Genomic DNA, 22,474 nt, shown 5'->3' on the forward strand with positions numbered 1-22,474 from the left:
ACAGACTAAGTGTAAAGTAACCACAGTGAGGAAACCAAAACGAAGACGACTAAAGCAAAGAAATAATTATATCAAAATATCTCCCAACAGGGACTTCCCTGGCAGTCCAGTGGTGAAGACTTTGGTTAAGACTTTGCCTTCCAGTGCATGGTGTGTGGGTTCCATCCCTGGTTGGGGAGCTAAGATCCCACATGCCTCACGGCCAAAAAACCAAAACATAAAACAGAAGTATTGTAACAAATTCAATAAAGACTTTAAAAATGGTCCACGTCAAAAAAAAAAAAATCTTAAAAAAAGTATCTCCCATCGCAGAGGTATGATCTATCTTGGACCTTCATGATGTGAGCCCCTAGAACACTCAAGGGGAATGAGAACGCCTCAGAGGTGACCAGACTACTACCATGTTCTACCTTTTATGTTTGTTTGGTGAGGGTGGGAGGAGACTCATTCAATTTTCAAACAAGCCAGGCTCCTAAAAGAAGTACAAAGGAACTGATAGTTTATTGAGCATTTTTAGAGAACACATTTTCTTATTCTGGCTTTATCAAAATAAAATGTCTTAAATTAGAAAACCCTGGGAAACTCCCAAATCCTCCCTAGTATCTAAGTGTCTAAACAGAATCTCACAAAGCTAGTAAGCAAGGATCTTTCCTTTGAGCTTCTTTCCCCCCCCTTCAACTCCTTAGACACAGCTCCCCTCAAGACTGCCCTTCTGTTAAGTCTGACATCAGCTAGAGGCACCCACAAAGGCCAGGTCACTGCCCTAATGGAGGATTATAGATTCTCTGTTCACGATAAAATACTTGCTTATTCTGACTCACTAAAACATCATTTATTTGCCTAAATCCCACCCCCTTAACCTGAGTAAAGACTTGATCTTACAGTAAAAAAGATAGAGCACTTTCCATACCCTAAGGAATTATCTCCCTGCCTCTAGCTTTCCTACCTAAGAATGTGTGCTTGAAAGAAGATGAACGGAGTGAGGATTTGGAATAGAATTTGCAGAAGTAACCTTTGGCAGCTGTGCCTGGAATACGGCAGGAGAGGTGCTATCGTGATGCTACTCACTAGTAACTCATCAGTTCTCAGAGTAGAGGGATGGAGGAGAAACCATCCTCCCTGCTTCCAGGCTACTTTCTATCCTTACTCCCTCTCCAGGCTCACAAGGTGCTCTGATGACTGGATTGGCTTCCCAAGGGGCTTGATGATTGGGGTAGTGCCCTGAGTGGGGGACATAAGCACTGGAAAGGGATGATGGTGCTTTGGTTGGTGTCAGTCCATTTCTGAGAGTCTCTTCGCCTCTAGAAATACTGGTAATGCCAAGGTCCTGGATCTGCAGGGACGAAGATCAGACCTGACCTCAGTATCTTCACCAAGGCCAGGTTACCCTAAAGAAGAGAAGCCTATTGATGAAGAGTCAGTCAATCAGTGATACACTTTGGCCTCACAGAACACTTCTGTTCGAAGGTCAACAAACTATACTCAATCAACCTCTTTTAATCATTTCTTTCCCAGGTTTATTCTTTCTTCCTCTGACCCTCTATGCTGCTCACCATTCCCCTAACATGCCAAGAACATTCATATCATTATCCTTTCCTCAAATTGTTCTTTCTGTCTAAAATTCTTTATGACTAACTCTACCCAAAAAGTCAGGGGAAGAGAGCTTTTGAGGATAATTCTGATGGTGCCTAATTTAGATGGATGGAAGGATAGTAGTGCCATTAAGTGAACTGAGATGCAGACATAGGGTGAAGGGAGGGAAGGGGATATTGGAGATGAATTTTGGGACCTGCTGTCTTTAGAGTGCCTATGAAACGTTCCAGAAGAGAGAGATGTAGCATATATTTCAGGCAGAGATTGGGCATGGAAATAATACACGAGAATCATCAAAACAAAGTGGTGATAGATGAAGAGATTTCCAGAGGAAGGGCACTAGAGTGGGAAAACAAACAAGAAGAATGAGGATAGTGCCTTGGTAAGTGTATGAATATAGAGCAGTTTACACAAAAAAGGAAGAAAGCAGATAACTAGGAGAACCAGAAGACTTCATGGTCACAGAATCCAAGGGAGGACTGAAAGAGGAAGATTACCAGGGTCGAGTACTATCAAGATGCCAAGCAACAGGAGAACTAAAAACAAGTCATTTGATATGGTAACTAAGAGCTCATGTAAACCTTGAGTGGGAGGCAGCCTGGGTAACTCTGGAGTGGGGCTGCCCGGGTTTGCATCCTAGCTGCACCGTTTGCTCGCTCTGTGATGCTGGGCAGGTTATTTATTCTCTCTCTGCCTCAGCTTCCACATCTATTAAATGGAGATAAGGACAGCACCTACTTCAGAGAGTGGACATGAAAATCACATGAGTTAACGTATTTAAAGTGCTGAGATCACTGCCTGATGCAAGCTTTATGTGAATGTTTGCTGCTACAATTTATTATTATAAGATTCCAAGGAATCAGAGAGCAATACATATATAGCACAATAAAATAATCTTTGAAGAAGCATGGCAATAAATGGAAGGGGCAAATAGTGCAACAGCTTAAAGAGCAGAAAGTTGAGTATAGGCACTTTTCCTTTTGATTCCCCCCTACAACAATACAAAGAGGAGGAGAAAAGAATATGAAATTCATGGAGAGTTACAGTATAAATACTAGTAACATGGAAACCAAAGTCAAATACTGGAAATCTCCATGAAAGTCCTTATGGGCACTCCTACTCTTTCTTTAAAACATGAAGTCAGCACTTTCCTTTCTGATTTAAGGTTTATTTTTATTTCTGCCAACTCTGCAATTGTATAACTTGGTTAATTAAGTGTCTATCAAGTTTAATGCTTAGCCTCATTGTTCCTAACATGGTTTCAAGAAGTAAATGTTGCTTTAAAATAAATTTATTAATAAATTAATCACTCTTTTCAAAGAAATATTACAGAATAATTAATCTAAACAACACATACCATTCGTTTAAGTAAGAACAAATTATACTTCCCCAAATAATTTTGCCTTAACTCTGGCCATCAATCATCTCATGATTAGTAAAGAAAATGGTTCTTCTAATTATATAAATCCTTACATCTATGAGTAAAAAGTGGGAAATAGAGTAAGAATTTATTATAAGGAATGCTTTTGTAAATTGAAAAATGACTATTATGTTTTAGTTTTCCTAGCATTTGACAGCATTCTGCTGATACAGTATTTCGTTGTATTCTTATTCCTTATCCTTACAAAGGCTTCCATTCACATCAAAAGTATGTTGAAGGCCCCAACCTTGACCATGAAAGTTCTCTTTGTCTTCATGATTACAGCTGGGGAACCTTAACTAGCCACCTGTTACCAATTATTTTTAATTAGCATCGTAGGATATTTTGGCCTGTTCAATAGAACCTTTTGAGTAGGGTTTGGTTGGAATTTTTTGTTTTGTTCCTCTTCTTTTTTTTTTTTTTGGAATCAAGAGAAACTAAGGTAACAGGAAATGATTTTTAATTTACAAGTAAATTAATGAGTCACATTTGGAAAACAAAACAACCAGGATTTTCACAAGCAAGTTACCAACTGACCATAGCGTTACCCGCATAGAGCCAGCAGGTATGTTGGGTGCTGTAAGTTATGGTTTGCCAAGTTATCTGCATCATGCTCCACCAATTATTCTACCAAAGAACCTTGGTCCCACAGTGGGCTCCCCTTGTAAAGAATATTTTTCATCAACAGTGAGGAGCAGAAGTGAACATTCACCTGACTGGACAGGTATTAAGGACGGGAAGGAGGACTTCCAGTGGCAGGAAAACTACATCCAAGAAAAATCCCAGCAGTCAGTTCTGCCAAGGGAGAGCAAAACCAGGAGACTGGGAGGATCCCTAGTAAAGATCTCAAGCACACAACTTCCTTTAGACAGATCACTTTCAATCCATACATTTCTCTTGTTATCTAGAACAGCAGAGTTTATTCATAACTTGACATTTTCTATCATTTTATGACTATTAAATTTGTAGATTACAATGGATTTCTCATATGGGCAACCTAATTACTGGACTAAAAAAAGAAAACCTTAAAAACGTGTGTCCTCCTTAGAAAGAAATTCCTGTTCTTCTGTGGCTCATTATATATGGTTATGGACTATTTTCCAAAAACGTTTATGCTTAAGGTTTTATTTCCCCAGAATTATGCTGCATGTGACACCAAGCCCTGTGTGGCCTTAAGGAGAAGCTGCCCCATGGTTGCCCTGGTGAGGGGTAACCCCAGCTGCTGCCTGCATATCTGGTTTGGGGATATGCAAACCTGATTCTGGCTATGTGTACTGGCCACAGACCTGAAAGGGTCATCTACCTTCTAAGAGACTGCTGTGCCTCACTGCAGGATGTTTAATTCTATGGATAAATTGACTTTAAAATGCTGATTAAGCCAATTCCAGAAAATTAAAAATTAGCATTGGTTTAGATTAGATTGAGCATCAATAGAAAACACCCTGCTGCCCAGGATCACTGGCAAACTTGCCAATTGATGTGATTTTGTTGCAGGGGATGGGGGGAGGGTAGTCATCCTGACTGCTACTCACCAGTTGTCTGAATTGTTGACATGGATGTGTAGAGTTTCCTCCTTGCTCTTCAAGCCTGTGACTCCTAACTCCACAATTAGACACAACAAGAACTTTGAAGGACACTTCATAAACCATATCCTATTCTCCATCAACTACCAGGGTTGATCCAAGCGTTACTTTTGGGTCAGTGTTTACTGCCATTTTTTATTGTCTTTCATTCCATGAGCTAGCTGATGAGTCAACAGAAATCTCACAAATAAATACTTTAACACTGGAATGTCTGTTGCCAAATTCAGCAAAGAATGTTGAACAACTGCTTAATGTTTCCTACAGTAAGCTGTCACACAACAATCATTTTAAAAAGGTAAGAGGGAAAAGAGGACTGCGGAGTGAAATTCTGTTTCTTGATGCAGAACAGACACTAATAACTTACCGGAAAAGTGTTCAATTCATACACAAGTAACTCAAATTCCTTTAAATAAATACGAATGTCAAATTTGTTACTTTTTTATCTTAACGATGATACCCTGGAAATAACCTTTAGAATCAAGAAACACCAGCAATTTGAAGTATGCCAACTAAATCTAGATTTCTGGCTAAATTTATTATTAGGACTTATTACCAGACTACAGCAAATAGCAATATATGTTTTACATTAAGGAGATATTAAGAAAACATTTTTTTTTTTTTTTTTTTTTTTTTTTTTGCGGTGCGCGGGCCTCTCACTGTTGTGGCCTCTCCCGTTGCGGAGCACAGGTTCTGGACGCGCAGGCTCAGCGGCCATGGCTCACGGGCCCAGCCGCTCCACGGCATGTGGGATCTTCCCGGACCGGGGCACGAACCCACGTTCCCTGCATCGGCAGCCGGACACTCAACCACTGCGCCACCAGGGAAGCCTTAAGAAAACATTTTACGTGTGCATTGTTATGGTGTATCACATTCAACCATAAATGTGGCGTCAAAAAGCTTCATAGTCAATATATATCATAACAAAAAATTCCATCCCATCATCAAATCTCTAGTACTTATATTAACCTTCCTAGTTCAAGTATGCCTGTGTTCTCAATGAAAGAGAAGTTGATAAAATGGACTAATATATAGTATTTTAAGTGTTTCTCCTATCTTTTAAAGAAATGTATTTTGGCTAAAGCTATTCCTCTGTCAAACTCATTACCTATATTGAATTTTACTACAGGATTGGTTCCTATTTGACTTATAGAGATGCTAAAATTTGGACAATATCTTCATGAAGTCCATGGAAAGTCCAGGAAAAAAAACTATGTCACTGATATTAATCTTCATGATATAAATAAAGGCAGCCATAATCATTATGACCTATAAATAGCCATGGAGGATGACTAGGATACCTATCAGTAAGCTTTCTCATTAATGACATCAATATGTTTTCTCTACTATAAATGTAGAGAAAACAAAGGTAGGATGGAGGATGGCTCCATGGAGGATGACTAGGATACCTATCAGTAAGCTTTCTCATTAATGACATCAATATGTTTTCTCCACTATAAATGTAGAGAAAACAAAGGTAGGTCCTTGATCACTGAGGGGCTGATACTCCATTGAGAATACAAAATAAAATATGCCTTGACTGTACAACAAAAATAACAGAAGACAAGGAGTGTTCTTTCATATAATTCTAGCCTTGGCCCTTCCTCGATATGATTTTAGCCTAATACTTAATCTCTTCAAGGCCAGATTCATATTCTGAAAATGGGGAGATTAGAATCAATTCTTGCTTAGAGCACTCATAGCTCTAAAATGTCAATGAGTTCAGGTTAAACAAAAACATAAATACCTGAACAAGGTAGTTTATGCTAAGCGTTGAATAACTACAGGTTATCAGGTACTGAGCAGGTTCAGAGTAGGCATCAGTCACTGCAGCCTGGCCAGGGGGAGACACACAGAAGCATTGCAGAGAGGCTAGGTTTCAATGATTGCAGCTGGTTGGGGTCGCTGAGAACCAGAACTGGTCTACCGAGGTGAGGTGGTGCAGAGTCTAGGAGCAGATTCTGGGGACCAAGGGCAAGGCCAGCTGAGCAGAAACAGTTACTTGAGGCTGAATCATCAGCCCGTAAACCTAATTTGGCCATGGTCAGGCTACGTCCAGGTGTTGGGATCAGGCTCATTGTGCTGCGGGGACCAATTACACCAGCCGAGGGGAAAGAAGAATTACAGAAGCTGAGACCAAGCAGTTCTTAAGAGGTTGTTTCACATTTTGTTGACTTCATAAGTTACTGGTGCATAATTTTAAACCGGATATAAACAAAAAGCCAAATTCTATTTCACAATACAGCGTGTAACTTTCACTTTCTGTTGAAACAGTTACACTGGATTCTTCTTATTAAGTAAAGGATAAAAATACATCGTCCAGGGAAAACAGTGATTTAGAAATTAGAGGATCTAAGGAAATAGGCATGTATGTATTCCTTTTCCAAGCCCAAATAATACCCTGAGAAGCTGAGAATATGAATATCAGTTTCAATCCAAGGATTCTGCATTTATAGATTTCATCAGGATTTCTGGGTCTCTAACCGTATCAGGTCAGCTCCCACATGCCCAAGCTCCTGCCCAAGGATGAGGGTTGAAGAGTTCCTTGCTGCTTGCTCAACCCAGCCCCTCAGTTAATCAGCAAGCCCTGCATGCATGTACAGGAGCTTTAGTCCCACCCCTAGTCTGGCTGCCCTGTGGATGTTATCCAGTTTGTCCCACGTGAGCCCTTGAAGATCGCTTTGCTCTCAGGCTGCCAGTTTATGTCTGAGCCCTACCATGTGTGCCCCATTCACGTGATAGGACTTCTCTTGTTCCTATTTGTTCCTTGAGTTCCCCCACCGACTCTTAAATTTTGTCCTAATTCCAACCTGCTTGTCTGGGGCCACGATTAACTAATCTGTGGCAATTTCGTATTTCTAGGAACACTGATATAAAAGACTAGAAGTTTCCAATTAAAACGTCTCCATTGCTTACAGGGATGGCTGCTGTCGATATATTTATTCTGGCACTCCCAGGAAGCCCCTTTAGCAGGTCTCAACAGTGGCTTCAGCTGTCCTTTAATAGCACAGCAAATTCTTGAATTGCCCCTTAACCCCCAGAAACTTCCAGGATCTGTTTCCCCTGCTAGTCATAGTCTGTCCCCCAAATCTGATTGTCAGCAGCTCTTGTAGGGAAGGGGAAATTAACTGTTATTTAAGAATTGTTCTAGATCCCAGTGTGGCTCTCCTAGCATAAATTCTAGAGATGAGTTCATAGCACTCTGTACTGTGCTAGCTTTTTACTGCTATATAAAAATCACCATAAATTTAGTGACTTAAAACAATATCCATTTATTTCGTAGTTCTGTAGGTCAGAAGTCCAGGTGGACTCAGCTAAGTTTTCATGGGGCCAAAATCAAGATATTGACTGACTCTTATCTGAAGGCTCAGGAGAAGCATCCACTTTCAAAACCATTCAGGTTGCTGGCAGAACTCTCATTTCCTTGCAGCTCTACAGCTGAGATTCCTTTCCTTGGTGACTACCAACCAGAGTCCACCCACAGATCCCAGAGGATGCCCGCATTCCTTGATTCATGGCCCTCTCCATCTTCAAGCCAGCAACAACACATCAAATCCTACTCACGCTTCAGATCTCTCTCAATTCTTGTTCTGCCACCAGGCAGAGAAATTTCTCTGCTTTTAAAAGCTCATGTGATTATATTAGGCCCATCTAGATAATCTCCCTTTTCTAAGGTCAGCTATGCCTTATGTTATGGGTTCAACTGTATCCCCCCAAAAAGATATATTCAAGTCCTACCCCCAGGACCCCACAATGTGACTTTATTTGGAAATAGGGTCTTTAAAGGGGTAATCAAGTAAAAATGAGGTCATTAAGGTGGACCCTCATCCAATATAATGGTATCTTTATAAAAAGGGGAAATTTGGACATAGAGACTGGCACAGAAGGAAAATGATATGAAGACACATGGGGAAAATGTCATGTAAAGACAAAGACAGAGACTGACTGAGGCAAATGTAAATGAACGCCAAGGATTATACACCCCCATCAGAAGCTAGGAAGAGGCAAGGAAGTGTTCTATCCAGAGTCTCAGAGGGAGCGTGGTCCTGACAATACCTTGATTTCAGATATCTGCTCCTAGAACTGGGAGGCAATACATTTTTGTTGTTTTAAGCCATCTAATTTGTGGTGCTGTGTTACGGTAGTCCTAGCAAACTGATATACCATATAACATAACACAATCAAGGAAATGTAGCTCATCACATTCACAGGTTCCAGGGATTAAGAGGTGTATAAGGCTGAAGACCCATCCAAGAAGTTCTGCCTACCATACTTAGTCTATAGCCCATTAATAATCTGAGATTTAATCAGAAGATTATAAACTTCTTCCCCTTGGCCACATCTTATCACCACACCAACAGGGCTCTAGTATAAAACAGTGGATTACAGTTGAAAAAGCTTCAAGACACAGTCTCTGTTTGAGAAGGATTAATTAGGAAATCCCAAAGTCAAGAAGGGAAACAAAAACAAGGACATTGGAGGAATTTGAAGCCTCTAGCGCCTATAGCTACAGCAAACATTAAACACAGCCCAGCTCCTAGGCAGACTAACATAAATTTTCACATGAAAGATCCATTTACCTTAGTTCTTATTACCTGATACAACATGTCCAGCTTTCTACAAAAAATTACAGGGCATATGAAAAGCAAAGATAAAAAACAATCTGAAGAGACAAAGCCATCGAGACCTAGGTATGATATAGATGTTAAAATTATCAGGTAGGGAATTTAAAATAACTACATGTTAAGGACTCTATCCTTTTTCTGTTAGAAAAAGTAGGCAACATGCAAGAACAGATAGATAATGTAAGTAAAGGGGTGGAAACTCTAAAAGAATCAAAGGAAATGCTATAAGCCACAAACGCTGTAACAGAAATGAAGGATTGTTTCAATGTGTTCATCACTGCACTGGATATGACCAGTGAAAGAAAAGAAAAAAAGAATAGAGTATGCAGGAACAGTGGGGCAATATAAAAAAGTATAATATATACATAATTGGAATACTATAAAGAGAAGAAAGAGAGAAAGGAGCAGAAGAAACATTAGAAGTAACGAATATATTGGTATAAATACTCTTGTATATGTCTCTTGGTACACAAGCACATGCATTTCTGTTGGAGTGGCAACTTTGGAAGATAATGCCAAACATTGTCTCAAGGTTTGTTGTATTAATTTACAGCCTCACCAATTATATGGGCATTCTGGTTGCTCTATATCCTCACCAACACTTTATTATATCCGTTCTGATGGTTGTATAATGGTATTCATTGTGGTTTTACTTTACATTTGACTTATTCCCAATGCAGTTGAGCACCTTCCATGTTACTGGCCATTTGTACATCCTTCTTTGGGAAGTGTTTGGTCAAGTTTTCTGGCTTCTATTTCATTGCCTGTCTTTAGCTTATTGATTTGTGGGAGTTATTTATACATTCTGGATGTAAATAGATTTTCAGTCTACTTCTTGTTCATCCTTACTGTGATTTTGTACCCTTGGTCTCATGTAGCTGTCAAAAGCCCTGCTGTATTTTTCAGCCTCTCTGCTACCTCTTTCAGAATCAGCAGATATCCTTAGAGAAAAACTGACCCAAATGCTGGGCTTACTTCTCTGGACCTCATTTTTTTTTTCCAGATCTTGCTTCTGTAATTTTTTACTGCCTTACTAGCTCACCAATGCTTTCTAGTAGGTATTTTTAGTTTATTTTTTCCACCTTTTAAAGCTATTTTCAATATTAGAATTATACTGAATTACCTTATCAGCCATTACCAGAAGTTGAAGTCCCAGGTTGATGAAACATACAGTCACTCTTTTTAATCTCTTTCCTCTCAGTGATGAAGAGTGTGAGGGTATATTTGTGGCTTGGCCTGCAGACATAGAGTAGTGAACTTGACTCTAGTATTTTACCTTCTTTTATATTAGGCTACAGTCTTCTTTTATACATAGTACTTAGCACTTTAGCAACATTTTTCAATTTACCTTCTAAACACTAAGTGATTATTTAACTACTTAATTTAGGGATTCTAGTGCTTATCCATGTAACCCTTGCCTAACCAGAAGTCTGATTTTCATTCATTCATACATCTATTCAAATATTTATTGATGATTTGTATGTGTCAAACATTGTTCTGCCTAGAAGATAGAGACAAAATGAATGCTTGAATAAATCAGAAAATTGACAGAGGAATAAAAATGATTACATATTAACAAACAATACACAAAGAATTAACATAGATTTACTTGAGAGAGTAAAGAAGAATCACACTTTACAATTGGAATCATAAAAGTCTTGACTGAAGAGTTGATGTTAAAACTGAGATCTGTGGGCTTCCCTGGTAGCGCAGTGGTTGAGAGTCCGCCTGCCGATGCAGGGGACGCGGGTTCGTGCCCCGGTCCGGGAAGATCCCACATGCCGCGGAGCGGCTGGGCCCCGTGAGCCATGGCCACTGAGCCTGTGCGTCCGGAGCCTGTGGTCCGCAACGGGAGAGGCCACAGCAGTGAGAGGCCCGCGTACCGCAAAAAAAAAAAAAAAACCACAACAACTGAGATCTGAATGATAGGAAGGAGCACAGCATGAAGATCAGAGAGAAGAGCACTCCAGGTAAAGGGATGATTTTGTGCAAAATTCCTGAAGCCAGAACAACTTGCCTTATGCAAAGAATAGAACAAAGGCCAGCATGGCTGGAGTATAATGAGTGAAAGGTAAAGTGGTATAAATGAGATAAGAGTCACAAAATGGAACCAGATCATGGTAGACTTTGTCAGCCAGTATAGGAAGTTTAAATTTCATTCTCATTGTGATAAGAAGTTTTGGGAAAGACTTAAATGAGTTTGGGAAGGGAGAGGTGACAGCATCTAAGTTTCATTTTTGAAACGATTTCTCTGGCTGCTGTGTGGAAATTATACTGTGTAGGAGTATATTAATTAATGTTAAATAAAGAAATGCTTTAAAAATCACTTAGGGTCTTTTAAACAAAGGACATTTAGTACTAGCAACTGGGCACACAGCTGATAGAAAAGCTAAGAATTCAAACAGGGTATGATGAAGCAATGTGAGCTACACCATAGCCATAGCCAGGGACTGAAGGAACCAAGGAAAGAGGTAGTATGAGCAGGGTCACGATGCTGCAGTCATCCAACTGACAGTAGCATGGAAAGGCTTTCCAGTAGAGTTAGGTGGAACTATCTGGCAGGAGCTGAAGCCACAGAGAAAAATGTGTAAGAGACATCACAAAAGGCAGTCTTCCACCAATTCCTTCTTTTGGCCCAATCTATTCAGAAACCAGAGGTTAAGGGAGGCTGGGAAATTTAGTTCTCTGAGGCACAGAGCTGAACAAGAGGTCAGAGAACAAAAAAGACAGTTCACCGGCCCAGGTAAAAGTAGAAATAAAGAGACCAAGAGGGCACTTATATAGTAGGTCAAATGACATGGAAGATTGGACTAGGAGGGTAAAGGTGGAAATGAAAACAAATGAATGGGGTCCATGTATCTGAGATATAATCAACAAAACTTCCTAGGAAAGTGGATGCAGCAAGTGGGATAAATATAAACTTAGGGATAACTCCCAGTTTCTTTACTTGAGCAACTGAAGGGATAGTGACACCATTTATCAGCATGAGAAAGACTAAAAAAAAAAAAAAAAAAAAAAAAAATCAGTGGAGTTCTGGTGTGCCTAAAATTAAAAATTCTGTTTGGTCACGTTAAGTTTAAAGTATCAATTAGACTTCTATGTGGAGAGTTCCAGTAGGCACTGGGTATATGAATCTAGAATTATGGGGAAATATCAGGACTCAAGATACAGGGCGGGGAGTCGTCGGCCTATACTTTTTTTTGTTTTGCTTCTTTTTTTTTAATAGACTGGATGAAATTATCAAGGGAGAATATAGAGAGAGGAGAAGGGTCCCAGGAACATTCTAATGCTGAATGCTGTTGAGAGGTCAACAAGATTAAAAAAACAGAGAAGTGAACGCTACTCAATACTCTGTAATGGCCTATATGGGAAAAGAATCTAAAAAAAGAGCAGATATATGTATATGTATGGCTGATTCACTTTGCTGTACACCTCAAACTAACACAACATTGTAAATCAACTATACTCCAATAAAAATTAAAACAAACAAATAAATAAGCATTCTATTGGCAACCCAGAGGTCATTTCATGATTTTGACAGGAGCCACCCCAGCTTAGTTGAGGGGATAGAAGGCAAATTAGAGTTGATTGAGGGGAGAATATAAATATCATGTGGGAAAAAAGATAAACTATTTTGAAGAAATTTTGTTCCAAAGGGGAGCAGAGAAATGGGGCTATAACCACAGAGAAATGAGTTTTTCTTCTTTTTTAAGAAAGGATATTTAAGACAGAAGGGAAATTTCATTAGATATCAATGGAAATTATACAGTGGAAAATCACAGAAGATGCAAGAGTCAGAGGGAGAAAACTGGTGGAGCCAAGATATTAAAAAATTAAGAAAAATTATGATATGATTTCAATAGTGAAATATGAGACAAAGTCATCAGCTAAGAGTGAGGAAGGAGGGTAAGAGTTTGAGGAAGGTTTGAAAGAGAGTTGGAAATTGTTTTGAAAAATGAAAAATAAAATATGCAAAAGATGTATCGTAGGATTGCCCTGTATGACAGCCTCATTGGAGTAGCTGACTCATAGTGTCTAACTAGGCAAGGGCACCAGACCAGACGAAGGACTTCAGGGATGCTGTGGGTTTATAATGGTGAACCATGGAAACTAAGTTGTTTCACGTGGGAAGTAAGTAAATGGCTAGCTCTCTCCAGAGTGGATGCATGACACACTGAGTGAATTATTTACATGAGAGCATGCAAGACAGCTTTCTTTTAGTTCAACGGAAGTGTGTATATGGCAGAACATCTGCTCATAGACAAGAATGACCAACTTGACCAAATCAAGGAACTGAATCCAAGAGTCTTCACTAAAATGTTATGTATGTCTTCTACCCTGGGAGTTCATTCTTAATTCCTTACAAAATACATGCTTGCATCATCCAATCCTTTCTTCATATGGGATGACTGGGTTTTTTTAATTAGTATTTTTATCTACTGACAGCATTTTTTTTAAATTTTGGTGTTGAGACCCCCTAAATGAAGCTCTGTAAACCCCACTAAACTTGGTCAAGTGAAGCAGATTCTGTCTGAAACAAAGATGCCCTTATTGTACAAACGATATAATTTTCGCCAAAAATATGAAGTAGCCAAGCATTAGGAACACTTTTAGGAATCAGAAAACAGGTCATGATAAGACGATTTGGGGAAAAATCATTTTAAAACCATTTTATACACTATTGTTTACAGGATATCCAAGAAGTTGAAAGACTTAAGGACAAAATTAATTGGATTATATATCAGTATGTAGACCTAACCATAGTAATGGGAGTGTCCTTTTTTCTTTCAATAATTTAAGCAACTAAAAAAATTCCCCAAGCTCCATAAATATATTAAGCAATATTCAACCTTTGGGGGAACTTATTTCCTCTTCTGCTAAGTGAAGGGTTACTTTCCCATAATTTCAAAAGTTTTTTTCTTATTTTATGATTCTGTAACTGTGACTAAGGAACAGAGGCTAAAATTTTTAATAACAGAAGTCACAGCTGGGAATAAGAGTAAGCTTATTTAAAGGCCTTATACTGCATGTCTGTGCCGTTATTAAGAATGGCTGTGGCTTTATTTGTAGGAAGTGGCCCAAATAGAAGGAAGTAAGATCATAATGCAAATAACTCCAACAGAATATGATATCAGTGGGGAAAAAAGATGCAGATAACTGGGAAAAAGGAATGTGATGGATGAAGCAGTGGTCTCACTGCTTAATCTATAACCAACCTAATACAACAAGTGTTATGAACGACTTTGATATTCAGAGTGAACACGCGAACAATGCTGTGTTGCACACCATACCTAAGACCCAGTGAAAGAACAAAGCTTTGTAGTCACAGAGCTGAGCTCACCCTCCAGCTCCTCCTCTTACTGTGTGGCCTTGGGCAAACTACTTAACTCTGCTGATTTTTAGCATCCATGTGCCTCAAAGGGCAATATTCTAATTGCTGCAAGAGTTTAATGATGTTGAATATGGTGAAGTACGTAGTATAGTAACTGGAACTTAGTAGAACTGAATAAATGACAGCTATTGTCAGACAATAATAAATAATGCAGTGAACCCTGTCTGCTAATGTGCTCCAAATTCTAATACTACAGAATATAAAAAGGGAGTCACATAGAAAGGGAGTCAAGGAGCAATGTGAACAGGTTGAAAATAGGTGCCAATCATTCACCAAGGAAGGTGAACTTGCAGCTATCCTTGGTTGAGGCATCCTGTACCCAGCAAACCAAACTCCCTGGGGGTCTGTAGAAACATTTAATTAGAAAGCTTCTGATATAAAAGGCGAGAAGCTGGGAGGCTATAAGCACTTTTTTTCTCTATTATAGACACTTCTACTTGCTAAACTAGCAGCACCAGTGACAACTCAGGAGCTCAGCCTGTATAAAACTTGCTCCAAGAGAGTCCTAAAATACAAGACTAGGCTTTCTAGCGGATGTGAAACTTATTGGCTCTAAGGGAATGATTTCTTGAAACAACAGAAGACTATTGAAAGACTTGTCAGAAACCAGAAAAATAATTTTCTCTTCTGCAGTTTCAGTAAGCACATGGCAAAACATTCCCATCTAGGAATCAGTAATGTGACAAAGTAGCTTTTGTTTTACTCTAGGTAGACAATAAATACGATGGCAGTGATTTAATATAACTGTACGAACGTCTTTCTCCTTTACTGACATGCCACATGCATGATTTGTCATCTACCACACTAGCTGATATTATAAATGTACTGACATTTTACTCTTTAAAATAACCCATTTGACATCATTTGTGTGATTTGCCCATGCAGAACAAATTTGACATAGAAATCAAATAACCACATATAATCTTCTATTGCAGAAATCCATTTGGAGACTGAAATTTCCAGTGAAGAACTTTAATCAATTTATAATCCCGAGATATTGGAACTACAAAGGATCTCAGGCACCGTCTAGACCAATCTTGTCGTCTACAAAATGAGGAAACTGAATACCAGAAAGAACAAGTGTCTTATACAGGGACACACAATTAGTTAGAAGCAGAATAGGGACAAAAGCCCAGATTTCCTGACTCCACAGAAAGCGCTCAAAACAGTGGGCTGGCAATCAATTTAGAGTAGATAGATCATTCCCAGAAATAACAGATCCATTTAAAAAATTTTCATGTAAAGTATAAGGCAGCTCTGTAAGCAAACACTCAGGAACTTAATGAAATTAGGATGAGATTAGTGAAAATTAATAACTAGGCTAAGGAAGACAGGCAGCAATTATTAAACAAGTAGCTAATATATGTTAATCCTTTTCCCCCACTAACTTGTGTTGCCTTACTGGGGAATTTAACATTGTATGAGATTGTGTCTTACATCTTTCATCCTAGGTCTTAGAGCATCTGGAAAGGCCACTAATGCCAAGAAGTAGAAGGACAAGCAAAAGTAAATATAAATGTACAACCAAATTAACTTGAGAAAACTTAGGCAAGAGCCCATGCATCAAAAGTGATTTTGAGAACCAGGTGTTCTACAAACAGAAAGAATTTAGACATGGAAATCCAATTTTAGTAATCCACTTTGTGCAAACCAAAGTGGATTCCTAAACTGCCTTTGTGCAAAGCAGTTTGCAATGAGGTTGTCTGTCATTACCGAGAACGCTTTTACATTCATAGAAGGTTCCTAGGCAAAATCATGCCAAGAATCACTCTCTTTCAGGATCGTATTGTTAAAGGATTCAGCTGTAAAATCAATGCGTTTACCACAATAAAAATTCTACGTGTTTAATTTAAATATTGAGAAACATTTTTTAGCTGTGAATTCTAGTTCCCAAATTTAAAAATCCAGTGGGAAAATGGCTGCAATAAAAGATATTGAGCCTATGACTATCTATATTGAGGCACCAAATGCCACCAGCAGAGCCAGCCATCCTACAAGTGTCAGTCTCTTAATGACCAATAGCAATATCCATGGCTGAAATGATTGTGGGGTGATCCACATACGTCCCTGAGAGGGCCAACAGGCTACTTCAGCATTGCCATATGTATACATTTTAATCTCATAGTTACAACCTACAAAACCAAAACACGAATATCTGAGATTTTAAAGTTATATCTATGCTTAATCTCAAGAAAGAGAACTCTAAGATTGTATCTGATTCATTAAAATATTGAAAATCAACACTATTAGCTACTAACATTAGTTCCCATATTCAGAGATCAGCATTTCCTTCTGTTTTTAATTATCTTTTACATAAGAAATAATGTGTTTATTATAGAAAATTAGAAAATATATCTATAAATTAAAAGAGAATAAAAAAGAATTACAAGTGACACAGTGAGAACAAGGCAAGGATGTCGGCTCTCTCCTTTTCTATATAATATTTGAGGTCCTAGTCAGTCTGGCTATAAGTCAAGAAAAAGAAAAGGCATTCCAACTGGAAAGAAAGAAGTAAAATTTTCTTTGTTTATAAATGACATAATTTTGTACACAGGAAATCCTAAGGAATCTACAGAATAAGCTATGTAAAAACTCAATCATATTTCTATAAACCAACAACAATATTTATATTCCAATAAACAATTGGAACCCTACCCCTAACCCTTATTTAAATGCCATTTAGCATATTATTTAAAAATAAAATACTGAGGATAAGCTTAAAACACATGTACAAGACCTCCAAACTAAAACTACAAAACAATGCTGAAAAAACAAATGAAGTTCTAAATAAGTGGAGAAATATACCATGTCCATGGAATGATCGATACAAGGTTAAGATATCAATTCTCCCCAAACTGATCTATAGATTCAACGCAATTTAAAAAAAAAAAAAAAGCCATTAGGTTTTTTTTGAACTGACAAATTGATTCGCATAATCATGTGAAAATGGAAAGGACCTAAAATAGCTGAAATAATTTAGAATATGAAAAACAAAGTTAAAAGATGTAAATCACCTGACTTTAACACTTATTATATAAAGCTACAGTTGTCAAGACAGTGTGATAGTAGCATAAAAATAGACATAAAAAATGGAACAAAATAGAGAATCCAAATATAGACCTACATGTGTCTGCTCCGTTTGGGGTGAGGTTTTTCAGGGAGTGAGGGTTTCGGGGGTAGGTTGTTTTTTTGTTTTTTTTTTTAGCAAAGTCACCAAGATAATTTGGGGAGGAAAAAATTGTATTTTCAATAAATGGTAATGAATAACTGGATGTCAGTGTGGAAAAAAAGATGAACTCTGACCCTTACTTCACATGGCAAACAAAAATCAACTCCAGATGGATTATAAACCTAAATATAAACATTGAAACTATAAAAACTACTAGAAAAAATTGAGCAAAACCCTCTGAAATCTTGAGAGAGACAAAGATTTTATAAAGAGAATACACAAAAATGAACCATTTTTAAGTAAGTGATTAATTAGAAGTTTTTAAAAATTTAAAATCTTGCTCCTCAAAACACACCACTAAGAAAGTGGAAAAGCCAAGTCAAAGAGTGGGAAAGCCAAGATTGGAAAACTTTTTGCAATACATATAGCTGGCAAAAGACATATGTCCAGAAGATATAAGAATTCTTACAACTCAAGAAGAAGATAATTAAAAAGCAATGTGTGCAAAGGATTTAAACAGACACTTCACACACTAAAAAACATATGTATGGCTAATAAGTGCATGGAAGGATGCTCAATATCTTTAGTCATCAGGGAAAAGCTAATTGAAACAAGAATGAGATACTATTATAAGCCACTCACAATTGTTAACATTAAGAAGACAGATAGTACCGATTGTTGACATGAATGTGGAGCAACTGGAACTATTATACATTATTCATGGCAATGTAAAATGGTACAATCCCATTGGAGAATTCATTAGAGAAAGTTTTGACCCAGCAATTGCACTGTCAGATATTTATCAAAGAGAAATGAAAATGTGTGTTTACAAAAGCCTTGAAATAAATATTCATAGAAGCTTTATTAATAATAGCCCCAAAAATAAAACAACCCAAATTTCTATCAAAAGATGAAAGGATAGGGAGACCGTCAAGATGGCGGAGATCACCTTCCTCCCCACAAATACACCAGAAATAAATCTACACGTGGAGCAACTCCTACAGAACACCTACTGAACGCTGGCAGAAGACCTCAGACTTCCCAAAAGGCAAGAAACTCCCCACACACCTGGGTAGGGCAAAAGAAAAAAGAAAAAACAGAGACAAAAGAATAGGAACGGGACCCGCACCAGTGGGAGGGAGCTGTGAAGGAGGAAAGCTTTCCACACACTACGAAGCCCCTTCGCAGGCGGAGACTGTGGGGGTCGGAGGGGGGGAAGCTTCGGAGCCACGGAGGAGAGCACAGCAACAGGGGTGGGAAGGCAAAGCTGAGAGATTCCCGCACAGAGGATCGGTGCCGACCAGCACTCACCTGCCCGAGAGGCTTGTCTGCTCACCCGCCAGAGCGGGCGGGGCTGGGAGCTGAGGCTCGGGCTTCGTCCGCAGGGAGAGGACTGGGGCTGGCGGCGTGAACACTGCCTGAAGGGGCTAGTGCGCCACGGCTAGCCGGGAGGGAGTCCGGGAAAGAGTCTGGAGCTGCCGAAGAGGCAAGAGACTTTTTCTGGCTTCTTTGTTTCCTGGTGCGTGAGGAGAGGGGATTAACAGCACTGCTTAAAGGAGCTCCAGAGACGGGCGCGAGCCCCGGCTAAAAACGTGGACCCCAGAGACGGGCATGAGACACTAAGGCTGCTGCTGCCGCCACCAAGAAGCCTGTGTGCAAACACAGGTCACTCTCCACACCTCCTCTCCCGGGAGCCTGTGCAGCCCGCCACGGCCAGGGTCCCGTGATCCAGGGACAACTTCCCCGGGAGAACACGCAGCGCGCCTCAGGCTGGTACAACGTCACGCAGGCCTCTGCCGCCGCAGGCTCGCCCCCGCACTCCGTGCCCCTCCCTCCCCCAGGCCTGAGTGAGCCAGAGCGCCAGAAACAGCTGCTCCTTTAACCGCGTCGTGTCTGAGTGGGAAACAGACATCCTCAGGCAACCTACACACAGAGGCGGGGCCAAATCCAAAGCTGAACCCTGGGAGATGTGCGAACAAAGAAGAGAAAGGGAAATAAATCTCTCCCAGCAGCCTCAGGAGCAGCGGATTAAAGCTCCACAATCAACTTGAAATACCCTGCATCTGTGGAATACCTGAATAGACAACGAATCAACCCAAAATTAAGGCGGTGGACTTTAAGAGGAACTGTAGACTTGGGGTTTGCTTTCTGCATCTAACTTGTTTCTGGTCTTACGTTTATCTTAGTTCTTAGTTTAGTATTTACAGTTTATTATCACTGGTAGATGTGTTTATTGATTTGGCTGCTCTTTTTTTTTTTTGCAGTACGCGGGCCTCTCACTGTTGTGGCCTCTCCCATTGCGCAGCACAGGCTCCAGACGCGCAGGCTCAGCGGCCATGGCTCACGGGCCCAGCCGCTCCGCGGCATGTGGGATCTTCCCGGACTGGGGCACGAACCCGTGTCCCTTGCATCGGCAGGCGGACTCTCAACCACTGCGCCACCATGGAAGCCCTTTTTTATATATGTAGATAGATATATTTTTTTCCTTTTTCTCTTTTTTTGAGTGTGTATGTGTATGAATCTTTCTGTGATTTTGTCTGTATAGCTTTGCTTTTACATTTGTCCTAGGGTTCTATCTGTCCGTTTTTTCTTTTTTCTAGCATAGTTTTTAGCACTTGTTATCATTGGTAGATTTATTTTTTGGTTTGGTTGTTCTGTTCTTTCTTTCTTTCTTGTATTTTTCATTTTATTACTTTTTTTTCAAATTTTTCAGAACTTTACTTTTTTACTTCTTTTTAACATCTTTACTGGGGTATAATTGCTTTACAGTGGTGTGTTAGTTTCTACATTATAACAAAGTGAATCAGTTATACATATACATATATCCCCATATCTCCTCCCTCTTGTGTCTCCCTCCCTCCCACCCTCCCTATCCCAGCCCTCTAGGTGGTCACAAAGCACGGGGCTGATCTCCCTGTGCTATGTGACTGCTTCCCACTAGCTATCTATTTTACATTTGGTAGTGTATATATGTCCATGCCACTCTCCCACTTCGTCTCAGCTTAACCTTCTCCCTCCCCATGTCCTCAAGTCCATTCTCTATGTCTTTATTCTTGTCCTGCCCCTAGGTTCTTAAGAACCCCTTTTTTTTTTTTTTTTAGATTCCATATATATGTGTTAGCATACGGTATTTGTTTTTCTCTTTCTGACTTACTTCACTCTGTATGACAGTCTCTAGGTCCATCCACCTCACTACAAATAACTCAATTTCGTTTCTTTTTATTGTGGAGTAATATTCCATTGTATATATGGGCCACATCTTCTTTATCCATTCATCTGTCGATGGACACTTAGTTTGCTTCCATGTCCTGGCTATTGTAAATAGAGCTGCAATGAATATTGGGGTACATGACTCTTTTTGAATTATGGTTTTCTCAGGGTATAGGCCCAGTGGTGGAATTGCTGGGTCGTATGGTAGTTCTATTTTTGGTTTTTCAAGGAACCTCCGTACTGTTCTCCATAGTGGCTGTATCAATTTCCTTTCCCACCAACAGTGCAAAAGGGTTCGCTTTTCTCCACACCCTCTCCAGCATTTACTGGTTATAGATTTTTTGATGATGGCTATTCTGACTGGTGTGAGGTGATACCTCATTGTAGTTTTGATTTGCATTTCTCTAATGATTAGTGATGTTGAGCAACTTTTCATGTGCTTGTTGGCAATCTGTATATCTTCTTTGGAGAAATGCCTACTTAGGTTTTCTGCCCATTTTTGGATTGGATTGCTTGTTTTTTTTGATATTGAGCTGCATGAGCTGCTGTAAATTTTGGAGATTAATCCTTTGTTGGGCTTCCCTGGTGACGCAGTGGTTAAGAAACTGCCTACCAATGCAGGGGACATGGGTTCGAGCCCTGGTCCGGGAAGTTCCCACATGCCGTGGAGCAACTAAGCCTGTGTGCCACACCTACTAAGCCTGAGCTCGAAAACCCGCAAGCCACAACTACTGAATCTCGTGCACCTAGAGCCCATGCACCACAACAACAGAAGCCACCACAATGAGAAGCCCGTGCACCACAATGAAGAGTAACCCCAGCTCACTGCAACTAGACAGAGCCCGTGCGCAAGAGCAAAGACACAAAGCAGCCAAAAATAAATAAGTAAATGGATAGATAAATAAACAAATAAAATTATTTTTAAAAAATCCTTTCTCAGTTGCTTCACATGCAAATATTTTCTCCCATTCTCAGGGTTGTCTTTTGTCTTGTTTACGATTTCCTTTGCTGTCCAAAAGCTTTTAAGTTTCATTAGGTCCAATTTGTTTATTTTTGTTTTTATTTCCATTTCTCTAGGAGGTGGGTCAAAAAGGATCTGGCTGTGATTTATATCATAGAGTGTTCTGCCTATGTTTTCCTCTAAGAGTTTTATGGAGTCTGGCCTTACATTTAGGTCCTTAATCCATTTTGAGTTTATTTTTGTATATGGTGTTAGGGAGTGTTCTAATTTCATTCTTTTACACATAGCTGTCCAGTTTTCCCAGCACCACTTATTGAAGAAGCTCTCTTTTCTCCATTGTATATTCTTGTCTCCATAATCAAAAATAAGGTGACCATATGTGCGTGGGTGTATCTCTGGGCTTTCTATCCTGTTCCATTGATCTATATTTCTGGTTTTGTGCCAGTACCATACTGTCTTGATTACTGTAGCTTTTTAGTATAATCTGAAGCCCAGAAGCCTGATTCCTCTGGCTCCGATTTTCT

At 39.5% G+C, this 22,474-nt stretch overlaps 1 long non-coding RNA gene across 1 annotated transcript in view; it reads right to left on the reverse strand.

Annotated features, from left to right (window-relative positions):
* LOC307176875 overlaps positions 1-19,586 on the reverse strand; it is a 180,566-nt gene extending 160,980 nt beyond the window's left edge. Inside the window, exon 1 of the long non-coding RNA XR_013824923.1 lies at positions 19,091-19,586. This is a non-coding gene — a long non-coding RNA (uncharacterized lncRNA). The remainder of the gene's footprint in view (positions 1-19,090) is intronic.
* Positions 19,587-22,474: the final 2,888 nt, after the last annotated feature.

This window comes from Stenella coeruleoalba (assembly GCF_951394435.1).
Source record: "Stenella coeruleoalba genome assembly, chromosome: 18".
In the NCBI taxonomy this organism is placed as follows: Eukaryota; Metazoa; Chordata; class Mammalia; order Artiodactyla; family Delphinidae; genus Stenella; species Stenella coeruleoalba.